We start from the raw sequence: 22,168 nt of genomic DNA, 5'->3' as shown, positions 1-22,168 counted from the left end.
AATACAGTCTTAAGTTTAATACAATAAATGCCAGTTTATATGGAGGATAACGAGAGAAAGTCAAAAGGACAAGCCAAAGAACCATACTTGGTGTTTAATAGCCATAATATTAAAAATAACCAACACTTATGGAGGACTTATTATTTCTTTTCTTTATTTTAATTTTATACTTGAAGAAACTGAAAGTAGGTTAAGTAGCTGTTCTGTCTCAGCAGTGGAGCTGATACAGCACTTGGGTTGTCTCATTTCCAAGACCACTGCCTTGAAGCACCATGTTCTCTGACTTTAGAACACCTATCATGATTCCAAAGGGCCTTACAGGCTACATTATGCATGATAAGCCATATTGGAGGATTGAGCAAAGGTCAGTGTCTAAGAAGAAAAGCTGGGAATGAAATTCAGGTTTCTTGAACCCAGGTTGAGATTTGAAGACAAAGGGATAAGGATCTAGGGTAAGCCCAGATCCTCAAGTTTAGGAGAATTTGGGAAAATGAGTCCATTATCAGCACAGGATGACTGCACATACCAGCTAATGGAGTCTCTGCTTTTGTACTAGATAGAAGTAGTTTCAGGTATTCATTGGCAAGGTTATGTATATTAGTAGGATTTGAGAGGGAGTCCCTTGCATCTCTTCCTGGAAATACTTAACTAGTAAGCACAACTTCTTCTTAAGTAATATGTTGACAAACTAAAATCATGTCATCATTTGGCATCTGTTACCTGCATGTTCCCAGCATCTATAACTATACCCGATAGACTAGATGCTTGATAAATAATTGATGAGTAAATGCAAGTCTGAAGGCATAAATAAACAAATCAGTGAGAAAAAAGTGATACTGATCTTCTGGGTGCTTTAGCAATGAGCATCTAGTAAAGTAATCTAATGTGGCAATTAAAATCAATTATGTTACCACAAATTTACAAGCAAGAGTACGCAAGTACAGGTGTCTGACCCCACTGAAAATTGTGTAACACTTATTAGGTGTCAAACATTCCCCAAGTCTATTTTATGACATATTTTTAAAAGAAGATTTTTGTTTTATAAATAATAAAAGTATACTTTCAGTGTTAGTTTTCTACAGAGTTTACTATATTTTACTGAAATTTATATGCATAGTAAAGCTATCAATAGGCGGCAATATCTGCAAAAGTGATACAAGTCTTCCTCTTCAAGAAACAAACTAAAAATCTGATAAAATTGTCAGAATCAAGTTTCTTGGAATCTGGAAACTGATACAAAGTTTGCAGTAGCCATGGTGGACTTATTTTATTAAGTTAAAAATCAGTAAGAAAGGCTAACTTCGTAACATTTTACCTTTTCCTAGCCTCAGCCTGCTCCCCAGATCAGCAGTAGCCTTGAAAATAACTGCACACATTCTCAATAATCAATATAGTACTAGTACCAAAGAGATCAGAAAATACTTCATTTTCTTTTTTTTTAATTTTTATTTTATTCATATGTGCATACAATGTTTGGGTCATTTCTCCCCCCTTCCCCTGCCCCTTCCCTTACCTCCCCGCCCGCCACCGGCTCCCTCCCTTACCTTCCTTTACCCCTTGCTACCTGGTAGAAACTATTCTCTAATTTTGTTGAAGAGAGAGTATAAGCCATAATAGGAAGGACCAAGGGTTTTTGCTGGTTGAGATAAGGATAGCTATACAGGGAGTTGACTCACATTGATTTCCTGTGCGTGTGTGTTATCTTCTAAGTTAATTCTTCTCGAACTAACCTAGAAAATACTTCATTTTCAAAGAGTTGTCCTTGGTTGATCTGTCTGGTGGCTCCCTGCAAGACCTGCTCACCAGACCTACCAGAATCTACCCAGCAGACAGGGGTTCTTGAAACATTTATAAGTAAATGGTTTAGTCACTGCTCCCTGAGTCAGTTGATATCAGTTGGAGCGAAAAATGGGCTGACTAAACATTTGGGAGGAAGGACTGAGGAATGATATAGTTTGGGGAACAAGGATTTTGAAAAGCTCTGGCATATTCCTAAGTATCGAAGTCACTCACAGACTTACAGCTATACATATTTTCAGAAAAGACCTAAAAAGGCACTGTTCTCTCACTTCTGATTTTGAAGCTCTTTCAAGTGGGTTAGGAATATGGCCTTGTTGAAAACTCTCTAGGCGAGTGGTGACAGTGTGTCCTGACACACACACCTTTGCTTATCTGTAAAGACAGTGAGATTTTTGTTCCCGGTGTAGAAGGAATTCTTTATCTAATATTTAGCTATTAAGCTAATGAATATATACTTTACAAAATTAGGTCATGAAAGAAATGTTCAACCTCCTTAACCATAAAGGAAATGAAAATCAAAACAGCACTGAAATTCCATCTCACTCTAGTCAGAATGACAGTCATCAAGAAAACCAACAAGTGCTTGCAAGAATGTGGAGGAAAAGGAACCCTCATACACTGCTGGTGGGAGTGTAAATTAGTGCAGCCACTGTGGAAAACAATATAAGTGTTCCTCAAAAAACTAAAAATAGAGTTACCATATGATCCTGCTATATCATTCTAAAGCATATATCCAAAGGAATGTAATTCAGCATACAATAGCGATACCTGCACACTCATGTTTATTGCATGACTATTTACAATAGACAAACTATGGAATCAGTCTAGGTGTTCATAACTGGTGAATGGATAAGGAAAATTTGTATGTACATAATGAGGATGCAATTCAGCCATTAAAAAGAATGAAATAATGTTGGCAGGAAAATGTATGGAACTGGAAATCATCCTGCTAGGCAAAAGAAGCCAGATGAAGACAAATGTCACATGTTTCCTCTTATATGTGGAATCCAGACCTAAAAAAAAGAACATGAGTGTTAACAGGGGACTGTTTATGATGAGAACAATCAGGAGAGGAAGCATGATGGGGTGCTGAATGTGATAAAAAGTACTTCACACACGTACAAAAACAGAATGATGAAATCCATTAAGCTGTTTTAAAAAGGACAGAGAGATAAAAAGTAATAGAGGGGGTTAATTTGATCAAAGGACATTATACACAGATATGTAAATATCACAATGAAACTCCTTTGTAAAATTAATATATGCCAACAAAAATACCTAGAAAAATTAGTTCAGAAAAGTGATTAAACAAATAGCAACTATAATAAGCAGCAACCAGAAACCATGGGGAAAGGAGAGAATATGACATATAGCGTTGCCACAATATAAAATGTCCAGTTTTCAAAATAAATTATGAGGCATGCAAATAAATAAGAAAGCATGCCCATGCACAGGGAGAATATCAATAAAAAGTGACTCTAGCCATAAAAAAGGCATGAAAGTAGAGGGGGGACTATTTGGAGGGAGGAAAGACCTGGGATGAATGAGAGAGGGTAATGGAGAGAGTGAATATAATTGAAGTATATAGTATGCAAATATGAAAATGTCATAATGAAATACATGACTTTATACAATAAAGAGAACATTTTCCCTTAAACATACTAGACAAAGACTTTAAATCAGCTGACTTAAGTATGTTTGAAGACTAAAAGAAATCATAGACAAAGAACTAAAGGAAAGGGTAAGAATATCAACAAAGAAATAGAAATTACCAAAGGAATCAAACAAGAATTCTAGAGTTGAAAATTCAGTGATTAGAGTGAAAAATTCATTAGAGTGGCTCAATCAGAGATATGAGAAGGAAGAATAATTAAGATTTAACATAGGTCATTTAAGACTATTCGGTCTGAATAAGAAAAAAGAATGAGGAAAAATTAAGAGCCTAATAGACCTCTGGTACTCCATCATATGTATCAGTATACAGATGGCAGAAGTGTCAGAGGAGAGGAAAAAGGATATCTGAATAAATATTGGCTGAAATTTTTCCAAATATTAATCTCCAAGAAGTTCCATGAACTCCAAGTAGGATAAAAACAAGTAGGTCTCCACCACAACACATCATAATTGGTGTTCAAAGTCAAAGAATATCTTGAAGAAATGGTGGCATATGGCTGTAATCCCAGCACTTGAGAGACTGAGGCAAGAGGATCGTGTGGGCTACACAGTGAGATCCCCTCTCAAAAACCAAAAGAGATATATTTATATATCACCAAAAGAAGGCAATAATGGAGGAATTTAGGAGCAAAAGAGATAAACTCCATAAGAAGACGAATAGCAAAATGGCAAAGTCCTTTATTTTCAGTAATTTCTTCAAGTATAAGTGGATGAACTCTAACTAAAAGGCAGAGATTGGCAAATGAAATAACAAAAATCAGAATCCACATGTATGTTGTTTATTAAAAACTCACTTTAAGAGCCAGGCATGGTGGGACACACCTATAATCCCAGCACTCAGGAGTCTGAGGCAGGGGGATCTCAAGTTTGAGGCCAGCCTAGACTACATAGCTAGAGCCTGTCACAAAAAATAAGACAAACTCACTTTAGGGGCTGGGGATTGATGTAGCTTAGTGGTAGAGTGCTTGCCTACACAAGACCCTGGGGTCAATCCCCAGCACCACCTTTACTACCACCACAACAAACCACTTTAGATTCAAAGACCAATTAGCTGAAAGCAAAAAGATGGATATAGATACTATATATAAACAGTAACCAAAAGAGAGTCAGGGTGATTATACTAGCATCAGTCAAAATAAGTTTTAAGAAGTTATTTGAGACAATGAAGGACATTCTAGTATGAAAAAAGTCAATCTATCATCAAGATAAACAATTAGAAACACACATGTACTTAACAACAGAGTCCCCAAAATACATGCAGCAAAAGCTGATGAAATTGGGAAGGCAAAATTAGACAATTCAACAATAAAAGTTGGAGATTTCAACGCCTCACTTTCAACAGCATATAGAACTAGGCAGAAGATCATCAAGGAAATAGAAGACTTGAATAATACAATAATCAAGTAGAACTAACAGGCATAGATCTATAGAACACTCTACCTAACAACACAAGGGCACACGGATCATTGTTCACGTGTGACCATATGTTAGGCTGCAAAGCCAGTATCAATGTACTCAGAACATCAGAATCATACCAAATATGCTGTCTGGCCACATGGAATGAAATCTGACATTAAAAAAGAAGAAAATTTAGAAAATTCAGAAACATGAAAATTAAGCAACATTCTCCTAAGTAACCAATAAGTCAAAGAAGAAATCACAAGGAAAATTGGAAAGCGCTTTGATATAAATAAAAACAAAAACGCAACATGCCAAAGTGTAAGATTGAAAACTATAAAACATTAGAGTTAAAATTGCTAAGTCCTTAGAAGGAAACACATTTCCTTCATGAGCTTGGATTAGGCAACAATTTCTTAATTATGACACAGAAAAGCAACAAAAGGAATAACAGATAAATTGGATTTTGTCAAAATTAGAAACATTCACTCATCAAAGGACACTGTAGGGAAGTAAAAAAGACAACCCACAAACTAAGAGAAAATGTTTGCAAATTATATGGTTGATATGTGTCTAGTATCCAGAATATACAAAGAACAACGACGACAAAAGACAAAAATTCAAAAATGGGCAAAACATTTGAAAGAAATTTCCCCAAGGAAATATATAAATGGGCAATAATCATTTGAGAAGCTCACTAGTTATCAGGAAAATGTGCATCAAAACCAGTAAGATAATATTCCATGGCCAATAAGTTGACTACAACAAGAAAACATGAAATAACAAATGTTGGCAAGAATGTGGGAAAAAAATGGACCCTTCATACATTGCTGCTGGGAATGTAAAATTCTACATATCCTTTGAAAAACAGTCTAGCAGTTTCTATAAAATTTAAAGCTAGAATTACCACACAACACAATAATTCCCCTCCTAGTTATATTCCCAAGAAAACTGAAAACATATGTTTACAAAAAATTTGTACATGAGTGTTCATAGAAACATTATTCATTATGCCCCAAAAGCATAAATAATCCAAATGTCCATCAGTTGATGAATGGATAAAAAAATGTGGTATATCCATACAAAAGAATATGACTCAGCCGTAAAAAGAAATGAAGTACTGATACTTGCTATGACTAGATGAACCCTGAAAACATAATTGCTAAGTGAAAAGAACCAGGCACAAAAGGTCAAGGATGTAAATGCTAAAAGTAGACCAGTGACTCTTTCAATCAGGATGTCAAAGAAAGGAGAGTAAGTTCAGGAGAGAGGTGAAAATAGAAATCAGGTTACAGTGGATCAAAGAATAGGCATTGAGGAGATCAACTGTTTGTGTAAACTATAGTTTGAAGAAATGTTATGGTAAAGGCAAGGAAGGACAAATTAATAAAGCTCTCCTTGAGGCAAGGCAAAGAAGTTTTCGTTTTTAAGACATGAACATACCTGCTTACTGAGGCGAAGGGGCTAGGTGGAGACAATAATGAAGACACTGGTTTTAAGGAGTGGGGGTTGATGATGGATCAGGATCCAGGAAAGTGAGCAGATAGACAAGACACATTGGGAGATCAACCTTAAAGAGGGGAGATTGCCTCCAAATAGAAGGGAGGGACTGGTGCAATTTACCCAGAAGTGTAGGGGCAGAAGGGTGTGATGTTGTTTACTTCTAAGTTTTTCATCCTTTTGAAGTAGGAAGTAAGTTTTCCTGTTGAGAGAGGGTAAGGGAATAAGGAAAAAGAATCAAGAGATGGTAGAAGTTTGAACACCTGTTTTAGGACGCATGAAAGGGAACTTACTGAAGTTGAGCAAAAAAGACTGACAAGCCACATGGAAGGCAAGCTGAGGAGGAAAATGATGTATCTTCATTGGCTCCACTTTGCACAGTTGTACAGTCTTGTCTTAGCAATACGGGTCAGCCTGGAGAAGAGAGTGGAATTAGGGGGTGGGAAGAGCCACCTCCTTGCGGGTGTGATAAGAGATCAGAATGTTTAAGGAACTGAATAAGATGGTTTGAGTAGCATTCAAGTGCGTGACCATGAGGTTCGAACTGTAAAGGAAAGGAAATTAAGCCAAGAAGAACAGGTCCTGTTAGGTTTAAGAAGTGAGTTTAGGGGGAAAATACGTTTAAGTGAGAGCTTGACCTAAAGGGATGTCAGAGGATACTGCTACATGTTTTTGCACTGAGAAGCTCTGAAGACCAGAGATGCTGAGAATTCTACGAAGGCTATCAGCCAAGACTGCCACTCAATGTTCCAGGACCTGCCTGGAACTTTGCTGCAGTCCACCATTACTGCAATTTGATCCAGAAGCCAGCAGGGGACAGAGACATAGTGCCTGCTAAGAGTGTTCACTAGAATCAGAGGTGGGAGTTGCAGTTGGAAGTAGGAGATGAGGTATCAGTTTAGAGGTGTGTCTAACCATTTCTCCTACATCCTAGTCTTCTGGGCCTTTGACAGTAAGAGTTCAGTAAAGCATGCTGACCTAAAAAACAAGAATTCAATTTCATTCCCCCCATCCTGCCCACCCACAGGAAACAACAAAGTTAGAGGCCCCAAACTTTTGTTGCAAGATTAAACCAGAAACAGACATTGAACTCTGTATCTGTATGTGTTGCTGCAGCCTTCAGATTGGGGGCAAGCCAAAATTGAGGTACAAAGGGTTATAATACGCCATTCAGAGATCTTAGCGACTGCCTGAATTCATGAGTGACTACTGGTATCAGAACATCAGGTACTCTTTCCCTAAGTAGAACTCCTCTAACTGGCCTACACAAGTACTTATAATATTGGACATGAACTTCATCTGCTGTGTCTTCACAAATATCCCAGTGCATTCCTCCTTATTTGGGAGAATAAAGATCTGCCTCTTAATCAACCATAGAAAAGAAAAGTAAACCAAATATACCATTTGGTATTTGAACTTTTTGAAAGCTTAAATAACTCTTTGTTTTGTTTTGTATTTTGAGATAGGGCCTCCTGTTGTAGCTCAGGCTGGCTTCTAACTTACAATCATCCTGTCTCAGTCTCCTGAGTGTTGGGGTTAAGGTGTGCGCCACCATGTCCAGATGGTCTTCAAGCTGTTATGCTTAAACGAACTCAAGTATAAAGCTTCATAAAGTCTAGTCCATATACGTGCTAGTAAAAATTGGGGATGATATTTGTCAACATTAGATACAGTGGCATCACTATCTCAACTGCCACTAGAGGTCAGCACTTGACTCTTGATGCTTTTCAGTAGGAGAGAAAAGACCAATTTTCTAAAACAGATCATCATCTATGGTTCCTTTTGCCATCTCATGCCATCTGGCTCGAATCACAAATGTGACACTGGATCCCAGAAAACTAGGATCACTCTGACAGTAGTGATATGAGCTATTGAGACATCTCATCTGCAAATGTGGAAATCATAGGACTGTGAAATGTGGCCTTCAGCATGCCTTTGTGGAGTTCTTGTGGTCAAAGCACTTGAATCATACATTACGATAACAGGTGTTTCAGAAATAATCACACAGCAGGAGTGGCTTAGGCATCACTATTTGCAATTTGAAGCCATATGGTGCCCTGACCTTTCTATCCTGTTCTTATTATGGACTCTACGCTAATCTGGCCCAGTGACTCCTGCTTCCCCATGCTCCACTGGCAGTCTGTTCTAGCATTCGCTCAGTAGCACACTGTACAAAAGCTTCTTGTGAGAAGAACAACTGTCTTGGGTACAAATGTATGAGGGGTTTGAGAGCTGATCAAGGGACAAGGTATGATCACAAAAGGCAGTAAGATAGAACAAGCTTTACTGGATGGTGTTTGGACAGGCAGTCATCCAGAGGTTGACAACTAGAGAGGCACCATGCTGAAGAGGAGGGGGACAAAGCAACTCCAAGGGGAGATGAGGTCAGAAAGAGGGCTATGTATCCAGGTGACACCAGTCAGCAGTAGAACAGAGAGTCTCTGGTCAGAAATCTCCAAAGAGCCATTGTAGTTTGGTTGTCTTAAAACTTCAAAGCTCTGTGTTATCAATGGCCAGCAAATGTGGCATGAGATCTTGCAGGGTTGGAGGGAAACAGGAAGCCTCAAAGTAGCTAAAAATCTGCTTGTTTGGGGCTATTTTTAAAATAATTGGATGTGTAAAATTTGACTTTGGCTTTGGCAGGCTTTTGAGATAATGGGTCTCAGCTGCAGTGAAGAAATAACCTGGGGCCAATTCACAGAGGCCATTTGGCTCATTTATATAACAGTGATAGGAAGCCTCTGGAGAGATTAACAGATAGTAGAAAGAACAGAACATAAGCATAAATGATAGTTTTCTGGTCATCAGTGACTAAGTAATTTTTACCAGTTCACCCTCTTGGTAAGAACAGCTTGAAAAACTAAGCATTTGAGAATAAAGAATTATTGCGGTATAGGTCATGATTTGGGAGAAGAGACACTGAAAGGCTGAGCAGAACTTGAAGCAGCTCTACAGGGAAAAAGAGAAAAAACTTGAACAGTAGCCCAACAAGGATGGAGAAGGACGAAGGGTAAACTGGAAGCAAACCATCTCTGGCTGACAATCACATTAGTGGTCCTCAATAAATCTGCCATTCATGTCCCTGTGTAGTCCTTTTGGATCAGAGCTGGCTCTCAGACCTACTTTAATCAATGTGACAGGAGTGATGCTGTGCCTGAATTTCAAAATAGTCTCTGCTTTACAATCTCGTTTAAATTAGCCACCATTTAAGAAATTTGAGTACCCTGAGACTATAACATTTTAAGAATCCTCATTTAGCCACATGGAGAAGCCACATGGAAAGGAACAGAATCCACAGCCAATAGCCCTAAATGAGCTCCCAGTCACAATCAGGGCCATCTCACTGGCATATGAGCAAAGCTGTGTTGGAAGAGGATTCTTCAGTTCCAACTAAACTTTCCCAGCCAGTGAGCCAAGTAGAGCTGAGAAAAATTCTCACCACAAGTCCTACCCAATTACCAAATTGTGAGCAAATAAACAAAATTCCTGTTGTTTTAAGCAATTAAAATGTAAACTACACTGTAGCATGTCATAGAGAAATAGATAATATAACCAGCAGTCACGTATGGATTATAACTGAACTTTGAGTTACCTGGGTAGATAAGAAAATCTTGATTCTTAATATTAGATGATTCCAGGTTTTCTAAAGCTCCCTGACGTCTGAAAGTAGGAAATAAAAATTTTTTCCTTTGTGAGATTACATCTTAGTCCTCAAATTGTGTCTTTAAAGTTTTTAAAACATAGTATCTATCATACAGAATCAATCAGGCATACAAGTCAAGACAATAAGAAAAGAATCAGAAGAAATTAGATGATAGGACCATGGTAACTTCATATGTTAGAATTGTCAGATACAGATTTTAAAATAACTGTGATCAAGATGATAGAAGACAGAATTGAGATTTTTCAGAGAAATCTGAAATTTTGAAATGGAAAATTTCATACTTGAAAAAGAAACATATTCTAAACTAAAAATCAATAATTAAATTCAACCCAAAGGTTGGGCTTGCTAAGTAAACCAAGATAGATCAGAAGATAATTACCAGCAAAAATTACAAAATGGCAGAAAACAAGGTGGAAAAATAAAGGATTCATTAGAAATACCTCTAAAAACACAGTAAAAAGAGAATGAGAATGGGGGAACCATTTGAAAATAATAGGTTCATTTTCCAGCTTCAAGAAAGATATCAATCCACACACACCCAGTAAAAACCAAACAAAGTAAATAAAAAGAACTTTATCTCCAAGCACATTGTAGAGAAACTACTGAAAACCAAAGATGTAAAGCCTTTATGACAACCAAGGAAAAGAATACAGACTACTTTCAAAGATGAGCAATTAGATTGACAGCTGACTTCCAATAGAGATCATGGAAGCCAGAAAAGAATGCATCTTTAATATGATGAAAGAAAATATTCTATATCCATAAAAATATCTTTCCAAATTAAAAGTTAAGTAATTAAGCTTAATATTTGTGAAAATTAACCATTAGCTGATCTGCACTAAATGAAATATTAAAAGGTGCTGATGGGCAGAATAAAAATGACCCCAGATATATGGTCAGAGATGCAGGAAAGAACTAATCATAGGGCTGATAGAGTGGTTTAAGTGGTAGAGTGCCTGACTAGCAATCAGGAGACCCTGAGTTCAAACTCCAGTACCAAAAAAAAAAAAAAGAAGTAATCATAATAAAATGTCAAAAATGTGAGTAAATATACAAAAATATTAATTGAATAAAATATTAAAGACTAAATGTACAAAATAATAATTCTTCAGGACTTAAAAGATTTAGAGAATTAAAGTACATGTTACCAGCATCACATAAGTTGAGTTGGGAAAATGGTGTCATTGTTTAAAATTTTTTGGATATCTTGGAGGAAGACAAAAGTACATTAACACAAGGATTTGATTAGTCAAGGACTTTGTAATCTCTAGAAGAACCCAGTTATGCTTGAATATGAAATGTCCCCTGCAAACTGATGTATTGGGGGCTAGCTGATGGGCTTTTTCTTTTTAAATTATTTTGTGCTGGGTAGGGGTACACTGTGGCATTTACAAAGGTTCTTACAATATATCAAATATATCATACTTGAATTCACCTCCTCCATCATTTTCCTTTATCTCTCCCCATTTCAGGAGATACCTTTCTCCATTTTGTATACAGTTTTTGGACCATATTCACCCTATAAAAAAAAATACCCTTTCCCCACCTCCCCTCCCCTCCCCTCCCACTGATATCAACCCTGCAGGCAGAACCTGTTCCACCCTCCTGTTCTCTGATTTTGCAAAAGAAAGAAAAAAGAAAAGACATTTTTGCTTGTTTAAGATAGCTACACAGGGAGTTTTCTTGTGGCACTTCCATGTATATATGTATTATAGCCCAAATTGGTTCATCTCTATTTTTCTTCTTTCTACTTTAGTCCCTTTCTTATGGTTGTTTCAACCAGTTGCTAATGGGCTTTTGGAAAGTGATTTTGTACACAGTTGTATAAAATCCTGAGGGCTCTGACCTAAACAATGGGTTAATCCTTGATGGGTTTACAATATAATGGCATTATTGGGAAATGTTGAAAAGCAGGAGGCCACACCTTGGATGGCTATATCTTGCCTTGGTCCCTTCCTGTATTCCCTTTTCTCTGCTTCCTGACTGACATGAGTTGAACAGTTCTGCTCTACCATGCTTTATCCACCATGATGGATTTGAATGTTACCATCTAGGGGTATGGGTTCTTTTTGTCCTCTGGATAAAGAATTAAGAGGCAGGAAATATGAGAGAGTTTAGCAAAGTTTAACAGAAAGTGAAAGGATTTTTATTGGAGAAACAGAAAAGTGAAAGTAAAAGCAAGGAACTCCTTCAAAGAGGAGGGGACCCAGAAATTGGTAGTCTGCTGACATCCTTCAGGATTTCCCTTTTTATGATCCTTTCTCTCCCCACCCCACAACCCCCAGGTGGTGTGGGATATACTCTCCATTTCAATTTGCTGAGCTTTGGACCTTTCCCTGTCCCTGCTTGGCTCCCCTGCCTGTGAGCACTGCACGGAAGTGCAGGAAGTCCTCCCAGTCCTAAGGTATGTTGGGAAGAAGAAGCCCTTGCTCACCAGCGCCATACCAAACAAGTGGAGTCTGCCATCTTTCCCTATCTGCCTGTATTCCACTATCTATCCCTTAGAAACTTCTGAAATTGCAAGCTAAAATAAGTCTTTGCCCTCTTAAGTTGTTTGAGTCAAGAAACAACTTTTTGTCACAGTGATGCCAAGTCTATTTCAAGCCTCCAAAAAGAATAATGAAAAAACCATAATTTCCAGGATGATTTAGAAAAAAAAAGCAGAATAATAAAAAAAGAATCAACCCAAAACAAAGCAAGAAAGAAGAAGGAAACATATATTTCAGATGGGACAGATAGAAGTGGCACATTTAACCTGAAAAATACCAGAAGTTGTGTTAAAATAGATAAACTATATGCATTAATTGAAAGAAAAATGTCATTCTGAGTTTAAAAATTGATATAGTGCTTACAAAGACATCTAATATTCAAGTATACAGGAAAATTAAAATATGAAGAGCAAAGATATGTGATATAGCTGTTTACCAAAAGAAAGATGGTCATGGTGGCACATTACCTGCAATTGCAGCATTTAGGAGGCCAAGACAGGAGGATCATGAGTTCAGGGCCAACCTAGACTACTAGTGAGAGACCTTGTTTCAAAAAACAAAAATAAACAAAAAACTCAAAGCAAAAATAAAAATCATTACTAAAAACAAAGAGGAATACTTCTTAATGATAAGAGTTCACCAAGAATGTATAACAGTTATAAATTTATACCTTTCTAAAAACACATGATCTACCAGGTGCAGAAGCTCACACAATGAAATCCTAACTACTTGAGAGCTGGAGATCAGAAGGATCATGGTTTGAAACCAGCCTGGGTATATCCCCAAGAGTGGTATTGCTGGATCAAATGGTAGATCGATGTCCAGCTTTTTAAGTAGCCTCCAAATTTTTTTCCAGAGTGGTTGTACTAGTCTACATTCCCACCAACAGTGTAAGAGGGTTCCTTTTTCCCCGCATCCTCGCCAACACCTGTTGTTGGTGGTGTTGCTGATGATGGCTATTCTAACAGGGGTGAGGTGGAATCTTAGTGTGGTTTTAATTTGCATTTCCTTTATTGCTAGAGATGGTGAGCATTTTTTCATGTGTTTTCTGGCCATTTGAATTTCTTCTTTTGAGAAAGTTCTGTTTAGTTCACTTGCCCATTTCTTTATTGGTTCATTAGTTTTGGGAGAATTTAGTTTTTTAAGTTCCCTGTATATTCTGGTTATCAGTCCTTTGTCTGATGTATAATTGGCAAATATTTTCTCCCACTCTGTGGGTGTTCTCTTCAGTTTAGAGACCATTTCTTTTGATGAACAGAAGCTTTTTAGTTTTATGAGGTCCCATTTATCTATGCTATCTCTTAGTTGCTGTGCTGCTGGGGTTTCATTGAGAAAGTTCTTACCTATACCTACTAACTCCAGAGTATTTCCTACTCTTTCTTGTATCAACTTAAGAGTTTGGGGTCTGATATTAAGATCCTTGATCCATTTTGAGTTAATCTTGGTATAGGGTGATATACTGGGCAAAAAGTTCATGAGACCCCATCTCAGCCACTAGCTGGATACAGTGGTACACACCTGCCATCCCAGCTACATGGAGGAGCACACATAGGAAGATCACATTCCAGGATAGCCTGGGCATAAAGTGAAACCCTATCTCAAAAATAGCCAGCACGACAGAGTGGTAGAGCACTAACTCCTCCAAAATATACAAAAAAAGAATGAATCCCCAGTACCACAAAAAAGAAAAAATGACAGAACTTTAAGGGGAAATATGCAAGTCCATAGTCATAGGCATAGTGAGAGATTTTAACATACCTTACTTGATAGACCAATAAAATGGCTAAGGATATAGAGGATATGAACAAAACAATTAACAAACGAAATTGAAGCTCTTAATATAAAAACAAAGCATCCAACAAGTACAGAATGTATTTTCTTTTTGAGTATAAATGAAACATTTACAAAAGTAATGAACAATAAGGCAAGCTTCAAATTTTAAAGAATTTGAGTCATATAAAATATATTCTCTAATGGCAATGCTATTAAGCTACACAGAAAAAATTAAAAATAACTAGAAAATTTCTCAATATGTGAAAATCTCTAGGTAATCCAAATGAAAATCTACAAAACTCTTTTTATGTAATTTAGAATAATTCATGGGGCTTGGTGTGATGGCATAGAACCATAATCCCAGCACTTGGGATGCTGAGCCAGGAGGACAGTGAGTTCAAGGTTAGCACTGGAAATTTAGAGAGACCTTGTCTCAAAAATATAAAGTAAAATAAAAAGCATGGGTAAAATAAAAAACTGTACTTAAAATTAGAAAAAATCCAGAAAAAAATACAACACATTAAAACATGAAATGCAGTTAAAGTATAATTAGGCTAGATGCATTAAAATATAGACTAAATCCTTTAATTGAACTAAAGGGAAATTGCATTACTTTAATGGAAATTTATAGAGCTAAATGCACAAGTTAAAAAACTGAATCCAGCAATAAATTTTAGAAATACATAATGTCAAAGTTGAGTTTATCCCAGGAACACAAGCTTCATTTAATATTAAAAATCCAATCAATCACATATCAGATTAAAAAGAGACATTATTTTCTCAATAGATGCAAAAAATGCATTGGATAAAAGTCAACATCCAGCTACTCTCAGTAAATTAGGAAGATACTCTCATTTTCCATCATTCTGGAAGTTTTAGCTAGGGCAATAGATTAGGAAAAATGTAAATGACATAAGAATTAGAAAGAAAAAATCCAATAATTATTTGATTATAATAATTGTGCATATTGAAAGTCCAAAAAATCCCTATTATTTAGTAAAATTAAGAAATGAGGACTGGTGGAGTGGTTCAAATGGTAGAGTACCTTCCTAGCAAGTGTAAGGCCCTGAGTTCAAACCCCAGTACTGCCAATTAAAATTTTTTAAAAAGCTCAGGAAGTTTTCAGGGTAAAAAAAATATATCAATCTATAAAATCTTTATATCTTTAGAGGGGGCGCTGTTTTCTCACTCCTTCCCTTGTTAGAGGGAGCTTTCTCTCACTCCTGGTTATTACTGAACCTAACTGGGGCTAACTGGGGGCGAATGGAGATTCAGAAAAGACACAGGATAGACAGACAGAAAGAAAGTGGGGTCAGGTGTGTTGGGTGCTCAGGTGGAGATGCCCAACCTTCATTGATTCTTTTCTTTATCTTTATTCTTTAAGGCCTTGCAGTTTTTTAAAACCTTGCTTCTAAAGTCTTCTTTAAAACCTTGCTTAAAACCTCTTATGTTTGCTCTTAGCTGTTCCTTAGCTTAATCACTCTCAAAGTCTTTTGCTCCCCTGCTTGCACTGTCCCATCTCTCTTTAGCTTTCTTAAAGCCTTGGTGCTCAGACTTGCAAACAGCCATACCTACAAACTGCATATGCATAACTCTTAAAGTCTCAGTCCTTAGATTTGCACTGTAAAGTTCTTTCTTTGGCTTTTCTTTAGCTTAGCTTCTCTAAAAGCTATATATAAAGTTCTTTCTTTGGTTTTCTTTTCTAAGGTCTATGTTAAAGTTCTCAGTGCAGATTTTCTATCAACCCCTCTTTAGCCATTCTTTTCCCTTCAGCAATTTCCCTTTAGAAATTCTTTTCCTTCAGTAATTCTTTTCCCATCCAAAAGCTTCCCACACCAAAAAGCCCAAAGCAAAGCCCAAAGCCACAGCCAAAAGCCAAATCTCCCCAAAAACCCCCTGTCCTCCTTCAGGGTTCTTTTATAAACAGCGGCAAATGGGGTGGAACAGAGGCTCATGGGGAGGGCTGTGACATTGTAGCCCCAAGAAACCAGAGTTCCTGCTTTTCTGAATGCAAGCTTAGGAAACGCAGCTGTTGTGCTTTATTCTGTTTTGTGGCAGGGGCTGTGCCTATCTCGGCCTACAGATAAAAGCAATTAAGCTGCATCTCGCCTTGCTTACGTCCAGTTCTCATAGGTTTTTCATAATCTGCTCTCCACATATCTTCCAATGAATAATTTGAAATTTTTAAATGTTAAGAACACAAAAAATTAAGCTCCTGTGAATAAACCTAGCAAAACATATGTAGGGCCTAAGTGGAGAAGTTATGAAACTTCAGGCTAAATAAAAGGACCTAAATTGATGAACATGTAAAGACACCAATTTCTAAATTTATCTATACACATAGTGCAATTGCAATAAAAATCTCAAGCTGTGATATGTGCGTATAGAGATTGACAAGCTAATTTTGAAGTTTACGTGGAAATGTAGAAGACCCTAGGAACTCTTTTCCTCCTAGGTTCTGAGGGATGAAACCTAGGGCCTCACACTTGCTAGGCAAGCATTCTACCACTGAGTTAAATCCCCAACCCCTAGCCCAAAACTCTTGAAGAACAATGTGACTGAATTTGATTTTTAAGATACTAAGATGTGTTTTAAAGCATCATATTTAAGACTGTTATTATCTAAGAAATAACCAAATGGATCAATAGAGAGTCTAGAAAGCCAGGGGAAATATTTTTTAAATAAATGGTAGTACAGTTATTGAATATCCACATAAAATAAATGAGGTAGGCATCTACTTCTTACCACATTCAAAATTCACCTACAAATGAGGCACAGACTTCTGTGTGAAAGGTGAAACTATAAAGATTTTTTAGAGTTATAAAGCTTATAGAAAATGTCTTCCTAAATTTAGGAAGATTGATTAATTCAAATAAACTAAAATTAAGAACTACTGTTCATCAGAAGATGCCATAAAATACCCAAAAAAAGATGCCACAATGTAACAATGACAAATTATATCGATGTATATTGCGAACTAAAAAATGTTTATGAAAGTGTAACAATGGCAGCAATGTACATGTATGAGTTTTTCTTCTCCCATTCTGGATTCATATGTTATATACTTGAAATATGTATGTTTCAAATAACACAAATTGAGTTTTAAAAGCAAACTAAAATTTTATAAAAGACTGAAATAAAGGATATCCAAATGACATATATAAGCAGTCTTATGTATATGTGATTTGTATATATGCATACAAGCCACCAGACTGACATTGAAATGTCTGTCAATATCAAATGTCAGGGATATGTGCATAGTAAGTCATATATTAGCTTCTTATATTTTCACTTGGCTCTTGTCAGAGACCTTGATGGCACAGAAATTCCATTCAGATCTCCACTGCCATGACATAGTATCAAAGTTCTGTCTCATAGACGCAGCACTTCCCATACACAAAGGGGTTGCTGATATAGGGTTTGTTTTTACCTACAAACTCTGGTTTATGGCAGCTTTTTTGTCTGCACCCAATATCTCCCTCATCATAGACAAATTTCCCTAGAAAGAACACTCTGTATCTAACATGGACTCAGATTTTGTCCTCTATGACAGACTGGGCCTTGTGTTTTGCAGTAGGTGCTGGCTGTGTCGTGAGGGGAGTTTTAAAGGCTCTGGGATGCAAGAGGGAATCAGTGCCTCACACTCTCTCTTCTACCTTTTCCTCTTAAGCTGTAAGTGGCTTTCTTGTGGGAGACTGGGAGGTAATAAGCTTTATAGCTAAATGAGTTTAGCAGAAAGTCAGATAGCAATGGGGAAATCTTTGAAATAGAACCAGCAGAGGGAAATTAGATAAAGAAGCTAAAAATATGTTAACTAGGGAAAGATAGCTACAGACATAGCCATGCCATGGTGGAACGTGGTTTCCTGAAGCTCAGAGACTGGTATTCCCAAATATGTTCTCCTCTGACATTCCCGTACTATGGAGACAAATTTGTCCTAGAACTGGGGGACATGAATCTGGCCCCAAGTCACTCAGAGACTGGTAGAGAGTAGTAGGCAGATCTCATCTGAGAGTATAGGACAAGGGAGAGGAGAGGGCAAAGCATTATCATTCTTAGGAATATTTCACTGTCTTAAAATAGGTAGGTCTTGGGGTTTTCAATAGTTGCAGGTATAAATCCTATGTTTATTCTATTGAATTCACTACACATTTTAGTTGATGGCTGTCATTGGATTTTGAAGTGGAAATGAAGGCATTGAATACTATTTCTAAACTATAGAAATAAGTTATAGCTATACCAGATTAAGAGGTGAATAAAAGTGTAGAGAGATTTGACATTAAACCACATTCTGTTTAAACATAATATTATTTTATTTATTTATTGGTTTGCTTATTTATGCATGTATTTATTTAGGAGACAGGGTCTTACTATGTAACTCAGGCTGGCCTCAAGCTCACAAGTGATCTTTCTGCCTCAGCCTCCCAATCATGTCACTTAAACTAAAATTAGAAATGACAAGAAATAAAGTGAATAAGGTGACTGTTCTAATTAAATGTACTCTAAGCACTTCCTTAAACCCTAAATTCCTTATGTGTTTTCTTGCTCTATAGATAAGCCCCAGGAGAGTGGGACACTGAGTGACTACCTCCTTGAGTAGTTGTGTAATTTTGGCAGCTGCCCCTGGTCACCATCTTTGCCAAGAATTCCTCAGAGCCAAGAGTATTCTGCCAAGAAGAGTCAAAATGCTGCTGACTATCAGGAATTGGATTTGCTACAAATGGAGGTGTTCCAGCCCTCCAAATCCGCCAACTCCATTGTTAGAGGCTTGTGATAAATGGATTGAGTGCATCTGTTCTAGTAGGCTGACAAAGATCCAAACAGCTTTAAAAATGACAGGAAGTCAGGCTCCTCTGGAGTAGTGTATATCAGTCTAGAACTAAACCCTGGAAATAAGGCAATGTATGTAACAAGGAATTTTCCATGGAGTTCGTCCCTTCAGGCAGAAGTAACAACCCTTTCATTTGATTGGCCTAGATATGATATCATCAGAACTATTAAGGAGAAATGCTATAATTAGTGTTCCGGAGCACAAAGTGAGAATTCCAGGACTATTACACCATTAAAATACAAGTGCTTAAAGAATCTCCTGGAGGTTTTTTATTATTATTATTTTTTAATGATGATCACTGTCCTGTACTTTCAGTACTTTTCTTTCTTTAATCCTCCTCTACCCTTCTAATATGGTGATAGGTTATTTAAGAGAATAACTCTGAACTTTCAGCTATTCAAAAAGAAAAGTTGTTACTGGAGTTTTAAAATGCTTAGGACACATAGTAATATGTATAGTTTTCATAACAAGAAAAAAATAAAACAATCACCTAATTCTGATGCGCCATTATAAACAACATTAATTTTGGTCATTTCCTTATTTAAAAAAGAAATGGGGAATTTGGGGGCTTTACTTCTTCCTTTAAAAAGACATATAGGACTGGTGATACAGCTCAGTGCCTGCACTAGTCTAGCATGCACAAGACCCTGGGTTCTGTTGCTAGCACTGCAAAACAAATAAGCAACAAAATAACATTGAATAGTGAACATGATTGCATGTGTGTGTGTGTGTGTGTATGAGGGTCATTAAGGATTTCCAAATGTCTAAATCTAGTGGTTAATTCTCGGTCTTCATCTTATATGACCTGCCAGCAGTATTTGACACAGGTGATTTCCTCTTCTCTTTACAATAGTTTCTTCACTTAAATCCCAAGACCCCATCTTTCCTTCTCCATAATTGGGCTTTTTTATTTTAACGTTTTTGGTTATTTTTTGTCTTGGTTTGTTTTTTTGTGTTTTTGAGTCAGTCTCACTATGTAGTCCAGGCTGGCCTTGAACTTGTGATCCTCCTGCCTCAGCCTCCCAAGTGATGGGATTACAAACTGTGTCACCATGCTCTGCTGGTCTTTCTTAGTCTCCTTTCCTGTTATCCTTTCTCAAAGCTCAGTCATTGGACTCCTTGGCCCACTTTCTTATAACTCTTCCAGTTTCATGGTTTTAAATATCAGCTCTCTGCTAAGAACTCCCAAGTGTACATCTCCTGCAGTAATTTTGACTGAATTTAAGGTTCATATCTCTCTGCTTCCCACTCTACTTGGAAGTCTAATAGGCAACTGAAGGTGTTCAAAACAGAATTCTTAGATCCTAGAAAATCATTCCCCATTATAAGAAAAAGTCCCTTTCCATCTCATAAAACAGAAATTCTCAAACTTCCAATTTCTCAGACCAAACCTTTGCTGTTATCTTTTCTTCTTTTTCTCCCAATCAATCTTCTATCTCTCAAAATATATTGCAGATTCAAACCACTTCTCACTATATCCTCCATTTCCACATTAGTCCAAACCACCATGAACCTTTGGCTGAATTTAGGAGACTTAGGAGAATCTCCTAATAAACCTGTTCTCACTTTTGCCTTTGTCTTCTCCCAGACTAAGAGGTCTAGACTTCTAACATTAAAGTCAGGTATACTGCTCTTCTTAAAATACTCCAATGGCCTTCCATGTCACCCAGACTAAAGCTAAGGTTTACAATGGCCTACGAAACATTCTTGTGTGCTTTACTTTTTGTAATTTAAAAGTATAAATACAGGAGGCAGCATAATAGTGGTTAAAAGCATGTGATCAGAGTCAGATTGCCTGTGTTCAAAGTCGAGCTCTAATTATTAGCTATGAAATACTGGACAAGATTCCTAACCCCTCAGTGCCTAGATAGGGTAAATTATCACGCCTATCTCATAGGGTAATCATGAGTATTAATGAATTAATATTTATGACATGCTTATAGTGATAGAATATAGTGAGCATTGTAAAAATTTTTAAATGACAAAACTGGCATTTGTGCTATTAGCAAGTATTGTGTCATAATATTTGCATGTCAAAAACATTCACCCCATTGGTGAATGAGGTTGGAAGAATTTAAAGATATGCCAAACATCTCTCAGAGCAAAAGATGAAAAATATTTTGGTTAAAGAAATTTTAAAGCCATTGTGGTTTTATTCTTTTTATTTATCTTGATTTCAGAGTTGAATGGTTCGTGCACCATGGTTTATACTTTTAAACATTTGGGTACTTTTCTAAGCATTCTGATAGTAAGTTGCTTAAGAATTCACATACTTCTTAAGCAGTAATACTTTAATTTCCACAACAGGTGTGATTTGTTCACTTTATCACATAGATTATTTTTAAGATATATTTTGCTTTTCTGCCATAATTCTGGACTTTTATTGCTATATTAAAATGAAACATTCTATCTAAACCAATATAATAGACAAAAAGCTTATGATAACTACATCTACCTATAATGGCAAAGTAGGGAGAAAAGAGCCATGTGGAATTTCCAATTGGGAGTCATAAAATGGTCTTTGTAAAGGAAAAACAAAAAACAGCACACACCAATTTTGAACATGGCTTTAATCATTACTTAAACTGTTTCTAGGGTCAAGTAAGAGAAATGGCCACAAGCCAGGAATCTAGCACAACTGATTTCTTACATCCATTATGCAGGTTTCCCTTTTATACCTGAATATAAATGAAGAATAATGAACATCCTAATTCTCCCCTCCAACACATACCTCTCCGGATCTGCTTTATGATCCACAGAGGAGAGAGGATCTTATACTCACAAATAAATGTCTACCTAGTATTGGAAGTGGAAAGATCTATCTTGGAAGAGGTTAGATGTACATTTGAAAACAATGGAAGTCACAGAGTGTGTTTTTTTTAAAACCAAAAGTGAGTTATGACCTGTGGGAGATTTGTGAAAGGGTCATGATGTTTGCTTGAGGAAATATAAATATGAGATGTTTTTTATACTTGGATTTAACTTTTAGAATATGTGACAAAGTTCTGTCATTCTGGAAATCTCTTCTGGTTTGAAATG

General features: G+C 36.8%; 1 protein-coding gene across 2 annotated transcripts in view; it reads left to right on the top strand.

Annotated features, from left to right (window-relative positions):
* Positions 1-22,168, top strand: part of Dnajc5b (DnaJ heat shock protein family (Hsp40) member C5 beta) — an 89,831-nt gene that overhangs the window by 48,562 nt on the left and 19,101 nt on the right. The gene's annotated exons all lie outside the window — the stretch shown is intronic.

Source organism: Castor canadensis, chromosome 3 (genome assembly GCF_047511655.1).
Source record: "Castor canadensis chromosome 3, mCasCan1.hap1v2, whole genome shotgun sequence".
Lineage (NCBI taxonomy): Eukaryota > Metazoa > Chordata > Mammalia > Rodentia > Castoridae > Castor > Castor canadensis.
This window is presented reverse-complemented; position numbering and strand designations above follow the sequence as displayed.